This window comes from Camelus bactrianus, chromosome 18 (genome assembly GCF_048773025.1).
Source record: "Camelus bactrianus isolate YW-2024 breed Bactrian camel chromosome 18, ASM4877302v1, whole genome shotgun sequence".
Classification (NCBI taxonomy): domain Eukaryota; kingdom Metazoa; phylum Chordata; class Mammalia; order Artiodactyla; family Camelidae; genus Camelus; species Camelus bactrianus.
This window is the reverse complement of record NC_133556.1, coordinates 4,291,302-4,304,081: the sequence shown is the minus strand read 5'-3', so window position 1 is coordinate 4,304,081 and position 12,780 is coordinate 4,291,302.

Below are 12,780 nucleotides of genomic sequence, written 5' to 3'. Positions count from 1 at the left end.
GATCCGGAACTGGCCCTTGGCGAAGCGGAAGACCTGTCACGCCCTCTGCGCCGCTGTAGAGGGCGGGCCCTGCCGCCGGCCCCGCCCCGCCCCGTCCCGGTTCGGGGAGGGAGGATGGGCTGTCCTGGCGCCGGCGTCCCGCAGTGCTGTCCGAAGAGTCCGCGCTCTCACATCTCACGCCGAGACGGTAGTGTAAGAACGGGGTGTCTGCAGGGACGCTAATCCAGATGTTTACTTTTTGCGGCTACGGCTACAACGGTGACTATTTGTCATTTGCCAAAAAAGAAACAAAAAAATCAAAAGCATCTGCAAGACTCGTCTCGAAGAGAACCGAACCTTGTTTCGGTGAGCTGGTAAACCCCAACAAAACGGGAAATGCCAATTAGATTCCAGAGTGAATCCAACCTAACAAAAATTCCACTGGTTTAGAGGCAACTTTCAATGGAAATGACTTAAAACCTGAGACTGCCTTTTCCAAGTGACCCCATGGTAACACTGGATCAACGGTGGTTTGAAGCCCTTGGCTTCAAAAATCCTTTCTTCGCCCTCTGGACAGGTCTCTGATGACTTGGTCACCAACACAATGCTGCTGGAAATAATTCTTAGATTGCAGATCAGATAATATAGTTGGAATAAAAAGCCTTTCAGATTTGGGGTCTCCACCCCAGTGCCATGTGTAAAAGTGGTACTAAGAAATTTTTTCTTGAGCATAGCTTCCATATAAAGTCCTACTGGATGTATTCAGCCTGATAGAAGTAATTAAGGACGTAGTTCTCCAAATAACTCCCAAAGATAAGGGGTGCCCCTTTCCATGCACTGCTGATGGGAAGAGCACAGCCTTTCTGGAGAGTGATTTATTTATATGTATCCACAGCTTTAAAAATGCAAATACTTTTGACTCATCTATTCCACTTTGAGGCATCCACTCTAAGGAACAGGTTAAGAATGAGCAAAAAGATTTAGCTTTAAAAAGGTAGTAATTACAACACTGTAATACCAAAAAATAAGACAATATAGTTGGTTAAACAAATTATGAGCATCGATACAAGGGCACAGTTTGCAACCTTTAAAAATGTTGGTATGCATTATCTGGTTCTCACCACTCTTCCACCACCGCTAGAATGGAGAAAAAGCAAACTCTCTCTGGTCAGAATACAATGAAGGCAACCTTTCTAAAAAATGACATACAACTTATAGTTTAAAGCTATTTAAAAATAGTCATGCCCTTCAAGCCATACATAGGAGCATATCCAAAGGAATAGAGTGGCAAAAAGAGATGAAACTGTAAGAATGTTTATCAAAGTGTAATTTTATAATAGAAAAGCCTCAAAATAAATCCAGATTCCAAACAGAAGAACAGTTAGGATACATCCATGCAATGAAACCTTATGCAGGCATTGCAAAAACTGAGAGACAAAAGAAAGGAGCATGTTCCTCTCTTGGCTTCCATGATATCACACAATTCTAGTTTTAATCCATTTTACTGGTTGCCCATCTCAGTATCCCTTTCTGGATCCTTCTTCTCCAGATGTATGATTCTGTAGGGCTCGTCATGTCGCTCCAAATTCTCTCAGGAGATAACCATATGCATTGCTATCACTTTACATACCATCTATGACCTGACAACTCCCAAATGTATCTCTGCAACACAGACTTGTTCTTTTGAATGGCTCAAAAGCATCTCAAATTTGTCTGAAAGGGAACTCTTTTTTTTAATTGAACTATAGTCAGTTCTGTGTCAATTTCTGGTATATAGCAGAAAGTCCCAGTAACGCATATATATACATATATTTGTTTTCATATTCTTTTTCATTAAATATTACAAGATATTGAAAAAGTTCCTTGTGCTATCCAGAAGAAATTTGGTTTTTTAAATCTATTTTTATATATACTAGTTAACATTCACAAATCTCAAACTCCCAAATTTATCCCATCCCATCCCTTTTCCCCCAGTAACCATAAGATTGCTTACTGTATCTGCAAGTCTGTTTCTGTTTTGTAGATGAGTTCATTAGTGTCCTCTTTTTTCTTTCTTTTTTTCTTAATTCCATATATGAATGATATCATATGGTATTTTTCTTTCTCTTTCTGGCTTACTTCACTTAGAATGATGATCTCCACGTCCATCCATGTTGCTGCAAATGACGTTATTTTATTCTTTTTTATCACTAAGTAGTATTCCATTGTATAAATATACCACATCTTTATCTAGTCATCTGTTGATGGACATTTAGGTTGATTCCACGTCTTGGCTATTGTAAACAGTGCTGCTATGAACATTGGGGTGCATGTATCTTGAAAGTGAACTTTTGATATTCCTCCTAAAACTTGTTTTCTGCTTTCTCCATCCATTTAAATCAGCACACAATCCACCCACTTATCCAAGCCTGAAACATGAGAGTCAACCTTTATTCCATATCTAGAGCATATTTAGGTTGCCTACAAATTAATAAAAATAAATAAATAGAAACATGATACATAGAAACATGCAAATAAAATATACAGGTAACTGAAAATGGAACCCCAGATGGCCAATAAACATAGGAAAAGATGCACAAATTTCACTAGTTAGAGGTAAATGTCAATTAAACAATGAAATATCATTTCAAATGATCATTTGCAAAATTGAAATTTTTGATACCAAATGTGGCTGAGGATGTGGAGAAAAAGAAACTATCATCCTTTGTTATAGAGCCATTGAGTGATATTGAGTGAAGCCCAATGGTGCATACTCAAATCCAGTAATTAATTTCCCTCTAGGTTCCCTTTGATACCCCTATCTGTGTTTAAGAATCTGTGTATACTTATTGTAACTTTGTAATAACAAATACAGATATGGCCTAATATTCATCAGTAGGAAAATAAACACATTATATGTGCAAACAAATATCGAACAGTTAAAATGAATCAACTACATCCACATGTCTTATCATAGACAATTAAAAACAGTGAAAAGTATAAGTTGCAAAAGCCCTTATATCTATTTATGTATAATATAATACAAAGAATGTTTATACTGAGAATTATATCAGCCCCATTCCCTTAAGCTGTTCCTTTCTGTTCCTTTTTTTTTTTTTTAATTCTCACCACACTCTTTCTTTTTTTAGGTTTATTTTTTTACTTTTTTAATAGAAGTAGTGGGAATTGAACCCATGACATCATGCATGCTAGGCATGTGCTCTACCAGTTGAGCTACAGCCTCCCCCACCCCTTCATGCTGTTCTAAGTGCTTCTGTGAACACTAACACATATAATCCTCAGAAAATTTACAAGCTAGACGCTGTAATTATGCCATTTTGTAGATGAGAGCATAGAGGCAAAGAAAGCTTTTCAAATGCCTTGCCCAAGGTCTCATAACTTATACTTGGTGCAGCTAGGATTTTTGTCATATGTCACCTTTCATTGTTATCTATATTTTTATAACAGTCTTAGCAAGATAACTTATATGCCATAAAATTCACTCTTTTATGATGTACAATTCAGTGGATTTTAGTGTATTCACAGAGTTGTGCAACCATCACCACTATCTGATTTTAGAACACTTTTATCACCCCCAAAAGAGATTCCTTGTGGGCTGGATTCCTTTTGGACACCTTTATATGTGCCCAAGGATACGTATATAAGGGTGTTTACTGCAACATTATAATAACTAATTTGGAAACGGCCTAATATCCATCAACAGGGAAATAAATAAACATATATGCAAACAAATATTATAGAGCTGTTAGAATGAATCAACGAGATTCAAGGCATTTAGTCAAATTAGTGCACTTCATGCAGTAGATAGAGAAAAAAATGCATGTGCGCTCACACACACACACACACACACACATCCCTCCAGTTTGGCTCTAAATTCAGCTTCATAAAGTATGTATGATGCCATGTACATAAAAATGTTTAACTATACAAAAAAAAGTATAATATTTTTGAACACATACATTTATAGTAAAAATACTGAAATATAGGATAGGAATGAATCTGATTTTAAAAGAGTAACTGCCTCTTGAGAGGTGGAAGGGAGAGTGGTATCAGAAAGTTAAAAATAGGAATTTAGACACAACATTGTAAACTGACTATAACTCAATTAAAAAAAATTAAAAGAAGAAACTCAACTCTATCTGAAAATGTTATCTCTCTTAAGTTTAAAAATAGGAATTTATCTGAATCTAGCAATGTTATTTCTTTAAGAGAAGCCATTCTCAAGCAAATATAGTTTAATGTCAGCAGTTGTTAAATTTGGATTTAGAAATGTCGGTGTTTACATTATTCTTTGTACCTTTTATGTACTTGAAGAATTTCGTATTTTTTATTCTTTTTCAAGAAAGCAAGTGTATAAGGAGAGTTCTCCAGAAGCAGAACCAATGGGATGGGTTTAGAGAGAGAAATTTATTTTAAGGAATTGATTCACATAATTACAGAGGCTGGCACACCTGAAATCTGCATGTTGGGCCAGCAAGCCCAGGGCAGAGCTGATGCTTCATCTCCCCCTCACTGAGCCCCCTGATGTGAAGCCATCACATCAATATCCTGATTTCAAAGTCAGGTCTCAATAAGAGGGCGAGAGATCAGGAACATCGGAGGATGTCCCCACTTGATCAGTCATCCTGTTACATAAATCATTACAGTGACCCAATAGAAGGTAAGTGCTATAAACCTTAATGGGATAAAATCAGTGGTATATCCATACATGTTTGGAAGTAATGAGATGGGAAGAGGTAGAAATTTCTCATCTATATAGTTAGAAGTTAGAAGGGGAGTTAGAAGATCCTGTCTCAATTGGATGGATCAATACATAGATTTTTAAGTATAAGGTAACTAATAAAATGTTTAGTATAGACTGTGTAAAAGTGGGGGTTGTGTACGTTTTATCATCTTTCCTGAGTCCTTATTCATCTTATGTTAAGGAAACTGTACCGGTACAGCAGTGGGACCCAGTTGTCTCGTTTGTCTCTAATCCTACAATGTCTCTAATTCTTTTATTTTTATTACCTACAGCTCCAGCCACTTGTACGTATCAAGTAATGATCAGGGAGAGTGAGAGTTTGGGAGAGGGTACCACAGCCCAGTAGCTGGCCTTCAAGACGGTCCCCAATGATCTCTGCTTCCTGGTCTCCACATCGTTTTCAAGTTCCCTCCGACACTGTACTAAGGTTAGTTGGTATGATCATCAGCCTATGGAGAATTGATGGTATGAGACTTCCACAATTAATTGAAAAGACACTGGCTTCCACCTTGCTCTCTCTCCCTCTCTCTCATCTCTGGCTCTGGGGTAAAGAAGGTGCCAGGCTGAGCAGAGGCAAGACCCAGGCGATGAGGATCTGAGCCTGCCAATAATACAGAAGTGTGCTTGGAGAAGATTCTTCTTCCCCAGCAGAACCCTGAAATTACTGCAGCCCAGGATGACTGCTTGACTGCAACCTTTAGAAAGACTGAGCTTGGACCGCCAAGCTTTGCTGTGCTGATTCCTGACCCTCAGAAAGTGTGGGAGAAAATAAATGCTTGCTTGGGGGTTTAATTTGTTACACAGCAATAACGAATGTATATGCTTAACTAGATTTCAAGTCTCTTATCACGGTGAAGAACGGCCTAAGCCAACACTGTGAAGCTTCTGTTGATCTGATTGGCTCCCAGGAAACAGTTGTGATGTCATCAGGATTAGAACCCTTGCTTAATGAGGTCTTGGTAACCACGTGATGGCAAGTCCCAGATACCGAGAGACTTTTCAGGTGAGCATATGTTTCTGCTTTCCTCTTTACTTTCCCTAGTAAGGTGAATTACTAAGGGATCCTCAAATCAAAATTGTTTCTTGATATTGCTTAGGTCAACAGACACATTTTAAATGGCAATTTCAGGTGTTATTGCCAATTAGAGTGGAATCACTCCCATTTCAATCCCTGGACGTATCTCTTTCAGTTTGGGGGTCTCAACCCCAGAGCAATGTACAAGAGATGTTGTTAAGTTTTTGTTTTTAACAATTTTTATATAAGGTTACACAATTGTCAGTTAAACAACTTCAGCAAATTGCTAATATTAAAAGTGAACTTTATAATAATCACCATTTTATAAAGTTATGCTATAAAATTTCAACTGAAACTACCATGATGCATCTTTGAAAAAGTAATATTACTGAATGCCTTTCAGTTTCCATCCAATATGCACTATGTAATGTAGAGTTAGAACACTTTTAAGGTAAGAGTCACTTTTTTAAGCTCTTTGAGACTAAATAATGAAATACCACATTGTTAAAAGTGACTTTTAACATTCTCTTTTGGGAGTTCTGAGAATGCTTTATTTTTATGTTCATATTTTCACAATCCTCAAATCTTCACACCTTAATGGTCAATTTTATTTCTCAAATTACTCAAATGCCATTTAGAGCAGAGTGCTTAAAGGATAGAAAATAATTTTCAGTCAAGTTTTGGAATTAATTTTTATTATATTAAAAACATATATATTGCTTTCTCTGACTACACACTCCCCCAAAAAACTTCATGAGTAAGGATAAAGTTCTATTTTACCATAACTCTCTTAAATCCCTAAGTCTCCCCCTTCCCTCCGCTGCTCACTGAGGTTACTTTAGTGTATATTATTCCAGTTTTCTCTATATTCATTTACAGAGATAAGTATGTACTGCAATAAAACAGCACTGAGGTTCGTTTTTCCATAAAAGAATGGCTAAATACATCTTGTTCTGCAACTTAAGAGTTTTTAATTTTTTTATTTTAATTTTTTTCAGCCAGGGTGGGGGTAATTAGGTTTATTTACTTATCTATTTATTTAAATAGAGGTAGTGGGCATTGAACCCAGGACCTGGGACATTGAGCTATACCCCTTCCCCCTGCAACTTGCGTTTTGTTCACTTCAAAACATGTCCTGGGGGACTTTCCATGTTAGTATAACAGTATTTCACAACTGGATACTCCATAATTTAGCCATTCCCCCAGCTCAAGGGGAATTAGGTGTCTCCGACAAGTCACTATTAAAAACAACTCGAAAAGTAACATCTATATCCAGTTTGTTTACAGGGAATTCCGCCACTAGTAGCTGTGATTTTCAACATATTATTTAACCTCAGTTCTTCATCTGTAAAGATTCTATCACCTAAGCTTACAGGGTGGCATGAGGATTAAATACCCGGACACGTTCATGGGCAGCTCTTTGTAACTGCTACCCAACACCGTTATTTTCTTCAGTTAGCTCTGATCCTTGGGTCTTGGCTCCTGCGGGACTTGATTGTAGCTGCCGTGTGCTGAGCGTCACCTTCCAAATCGGAGTGACTTTGAGCCTCGTGGGAGTGTCTTCCTCTGACACCTCTTACTCTCCTGCGTGAAGGTGAGGTTTTCTGACGGTTATGGCTTTTCTTTTCTACGGTTAACTGCGGTGAGCCGGACACATATTCTCCGATAGCAGCGAGCTGTTCCCTCTAGCTGGATGCCCAGCCTGGTCCCTCGCCACCAGGCCGTAAAGTCGATGGCAGGCGGCGCAGGCACAGCCCCCACTCCGTCGCCCTCCGCTCCGCGCTGACCGCCGGGGCCCCCGGCCGCGCGCGGACCGTAACCCGAGGCGCCCAACAGCCCAGCACCGCACCACTAGGAACCCGCGGCGGTCGCCACCGGATCCGGAAGTGACCCCTCGCGAGGCTGAAGACCCGCCCCTGCATCCAGCGCCCCACCGTGGGGGGCGGGCCCTGCCTCAGGCTCCGCCCCTTCCCCGTCCGGGAGGGGGCGGGGCTGGTCCAGCGTGCGCGTACCCCCAGTGCAGGCGGCCCGGTGGGCGGTGCCGGGCTGGGTGGCCCACGCCCGCCCGACTCCAGCCTTCGCTCCCGCAGCCGGTCCCCGCTGTCCTGGAGGAGGCCTCAAGTCCCGGCTGACCCTCCCACCCAACCTCGGTCTTTCTCTCCTCCCCAGGAGTAAGCAGTTTAACTGTTGAGTGTCCTTCTGCTTTTGTATCTATTAACACACGCACACACACACACATATATAAGGAATTGCGGATAAATACTGTATGTAAAATAGCATGCTGAAAGAAAATAAAACAAACTCTAATTAATAATATGTAATTTCTGTGAGAACATATATATAACTATATATAAATGTATAAAATAGATATTATATGTATATATGCATATATATGGAGTTTAATACATATACACACAAACCCTTATTAATATATATATTTATATACATACATATGAATATGTCTACATATATATTTTTAATGTTTACATATAGATACAAACATATCCAAAAATACATATTACTTGGGGTTTGTGGCTTTTTGTCGCCCAGTGTGCTGTTTTACATACTGTTCCACAACTCAACTTTTTCCACTGGCTCTTTGAGAACTCTGCACCTCACAGTAGCTGCATTCCTCTTCATTTTTTCTCAGTTTGCCTCGTGGTGTGTCTCAACCCGCGTATTCAGAGCTGCTGGGCGAGAGATTAGGAACCAGTAGAAAGTATTTTGGGATCTCTGGCAAGGGTGTATTTGTATTGCTGGGCAACATAGTTACTCAACTTCCTGCCTCATCTTCCTGACTCTGGAATGGAATTAATGGCACTGAACTTCCAAGCCAGTTGTAGCTCGTCAGTGAGTTAAGCTGATAACATCGCGTAGAAGAGATACTTTGTCCGTTTTATCTTTCAGTGACCTGTAGTCCTTGTCAGTACTTTGTTAATGCTGATTTTTTTTTTTCAGCTTTGTCACTAGGAGGCTTGATTCTGTCTGCCAGACATCACTCTTAGACCAGAGAAACTCTGAGCCTGGGGGAGAGTCTCTTTTTTGGTCTTCCTCTTTCGTGCAGCTTTACTCTAGGATATTTTTTCTGAGCTGTTAGCCATTAGGCTCTTGGAACCCTCGCACCTCCACTCCTACCCCAGCATTTGCTGTTCCATCTGTGTTCCACATTGCTGCCCCCATCCCCATTTCACCTGGCCTTTTGTAACTCACCTTTCTCAGATCTCCTTAGTAACCCCCCATCCAAGTTCTCAGCCAACAGTGCAAGAACTCTTCTTGTCTAACTGGTTCATCATTTCTTCTCTCACTGGTCGGCATACTGCCTCATGAGGGAGACCCTGAAGTTAAACGTGTGAATGGATGAGTTTATTGCTCAGACGAGCGCTTAAAACATTTTAATAAATCTGGAATGACTCCTGTTAATAAGATTCTAAACATAAAAGTGTAAGGATGTAATTGTGAAAAGGAACTTATTATTTAATACCTCCCTATTCCCAATAGCTGTATAAAGTATCTCTTCAGGAAGCTAACACATCAAATGCCCAGGAATCCGAGAACCAACCTCTACAATTTTACACTTTTTTTTCCCTTTAGAATTACCTCAAAGCATTTTCTTTGTTATGCTCACCAATGCCTTAATGGTGCATTTCTTTTGGGGGGGGGAGGGGTAATTGGTTTGTTTGTTTTAATGGAAGTATTGGGGATTGAACCCAGGACCTCGTGCATGCTAAGCAAGCACTCTACCACTGAGTTATACCCTCCCCACCTTTAATAGTGCATTTATTTTCTGGGATGAAACATAGGCTTTCTGGAGGCTAGATGTATACATGTAGATGAACAGAGTGAAAAAAATCTATCTTTGGCATTACAAAATTTTTATTATTAATGTATCACACAAGGCATAGGGAAACTCTTCTGGCAAACACTGAAACAGTTTGGGCAAGTTCCATCTGACCACTATAATCTATCCCCTCTTCTTGCCCCTTTCTAGAATTAACCACTTTTCACTTTCTGGTCATCAGATCTTTTTACTTTTCACTTCTCTGCATAGACATGTGCCCATCGAAAAATACATACTATTTTGGACTTTAGTGTTTTGATTCTTACCAAATGTTGTATGTATTATTCTACAACTTGCTTTGTCAGTGAGTGATTTGACGTTAAGAACTTTTTTATTTTTACAATTTTAAAATTTTTTCTTTAATTTTTATTTTGGGAGGAGGTGATTGGCTTTATCTATTCATTTATTTAAATTATTTTTTTTTAATGGAGTACTGGGGATCGAACCCAGGACCTCCCGCATGCTAAGCACACTGCTCTACCACTGAGCTATACCCTCCCCTCTCCCCACTCAATTTATTTGTCTGGTGGATCCTTCAGAGTTTTATCTTTTAACCATTCCTTTGTAGTTGTTGGGAACTTGTAAAAGGCAAATCGAATTCTCCCCTTTCTCATAGCGTTGTTGAATGTAATCAATGAGTTAACATGTAATTCACATGGGTTATATAGAAGACATACCTGGCATATAATACCATGATAACAAGTATTATTTTTATATTATTATCTCTGATGTATGTATTACCTTATTACCCTATAAGCAACTCTTTTAAGAGACTTCATTCCACCACAGACATAGGTTGACAACACTGAGATCAGAGAAAACACCTTTGGTGATAGCAAAATGTCTTTAATCCTCCTTTATTATACTAAGCTGAGATATTTTTCAGAAAGAGTTGTGAATTTTTTCCAACAGCTCTTTAATCTACACACGGAGGTCTCCCCCCTCATTTTCTTTTATTTCTGCTTTTGCATATGCTGTCCCATCTGCGTCGAAAATTCCCATGTCCCTTGCCTGTATTTCTCGTTTTGGAGTAAATCTGTGCACATACAGCTTAAGGCTGAGGAATATATGTTCTGACACTAATTGTCAGTTCACTAGCGACGTACTTAACCCCTAATCTGTAAAATGGAAATGTTAATTATACCTACTTCATAGTCTTGTAAATAGTAAATGAGGTAACATATCTGAACCATTTAGAAGAGGTGCCTGGGGCAGAGGAGCCCTCAGCTGTTAGCTGGTGTTCATACCTTTTCTTAGTGACCACCCTTCATCTTTGCTCCTAGGAGACTGCTGCTTCCTGCTGGCCCTGACTGACATCACTCGGGTCAGACACGCCTACCCTGGTGGTAGTGTCTGCTCGTTAGTGGTTTACAGTTAGGGTCTCCGTAGGTAGAAAGGTTTCTTCTGAAAGAGTGTAATTTTGTATCTTCAGCACTCATCGAGGTGAGTTAGACATTATGCTTCCTTTCTCTCCATTTCTTCCCACTGCCCCTCTCCTTGAAACTTGCAGTGTCCTGAGAATGTAAATATTGGGTACATATGGTAAAGTCAGTGCAGCCCAGGAGGAAACGGGAATGAGATTTGGAAGGAAGAAACTTCTTATGCTCACAGGTCCCAAAGAAGGGGTCACCACGTGTCTGCAAGGCCACCAGGAAAGCATCCAGTTTTGGTCAGGTGACACAAGACAGGAGTGAGGGGAAAGTCTGAGCCAGAGCCTGGGTTGGGGTTCCCATGGGAAAGGGAAGGCACCCCAGAGTGAGTGGTTTAGGACTGGCTGGCTGGAATAATCCCAGCAGGCTCTGGGGCATGGGGATGTCTCTAGTTGCCTGGCACCTGGCGCTGGGATGACTTAGGGCAGAGGAAGCATGGCTCATGTGTGAGAGTTAGGTAAGGAGGAGGCAGGGTCTACAGACCTGGGAATTGGTTGGTTTGCATGGGTTGATTGAACCCTTTGCTATCTCTAAGAATTGGGTCGCCCTGGAAGGGGTAGTCTCACCTGGCCAGCAAGCTTTTTAAGATGTCAAAGCATCAGAAAGTGCAGAAAATAAGAACACATGGTTAATAAATGCGGATCTGATTCCTCCTGTCCAGAACACTCCCCTGCCTCTGCCCCCCCTTCACCTGACTTCCTGTTACTTAGCAAGTCTATAATGAAATGTAACTTGTTGCATTTATACATAACATACTATCTCCCTCCCCTTGTTAGTCTGCTAGAACTGCCATAACAAAGTACCACCAACTGGGTGGCTTAAACAACAGAAATGAATTTTCTTACAGTTCTGGAGGCTGAACATCCAAGATCAAGGTGTCAGCAGGATTGGTTCCTTCTGAGGGGTGTAAGGGAGTATCTGTTCCATGCCTCTCTCCTGTATGGTGGTTTGTTGGCAATCTTTGGTGTTCTGTGCTTTTGGAAGCATCACTCCAGCCTCTGCCTTCCTCTGCACATGGCATTCTCCCTGTGTGTGCAGTCTGTGTCTGTGTCCAGATTTCCTGGTCTTTATAAGGACACCTGTTATTGGATCAAGGACCAATTTAAGGACCTCATTTTAACTGGGTTACCTCTATAATGACCCTGTCTCCAAATAAGGTCATATTCCTAGGTAGTGGGAGTGAGGACACCAACTTATCTTTTTTGGGAGGGGACACAGTTTAACCCAGAACAGTCCCCTCACAGCTTTCTCTTCACCCCATTATGTTAGTGTCTCCCACACTGCACTTCATAGCAGTTGTGTCCACCCCCTTCCATAGCACTCGGCACACTTCATTGTAGATGCTACTTTTTTGAATCCAATTCTTCTTCCTCCAGATCTCCTCCCTGTACAAACGTAGTGGAAATCCCATCAGTACAAACTCTGTTTATCTGTCTCTTATTGATTTTTCTCTATGTCATGCATACCCTCTTACGATCAGTGGGCACTCAATGGAAAATGAGTGAATGAAAGAGTGAACTGTTTGGAGAGGAAGATGGTCGATGTTCACAGCTGTCCTTATAGCTTAATGTGTTTATTGCCTAGAGAGCATTTAAAACATTTTTACTAATTTCCAGAAAGAATTCTCTTGGGATTCATGACATTACATGTGTAACTTAATTAAAAGGTATTGTACGTTTACCCTGTAAGCAATTTATTATGTTCTAGAAAGAATCCCCTTGGGATCAATTTCATCACAGTTGCAATCTAATTTGGGGACACATGATACCTGTTC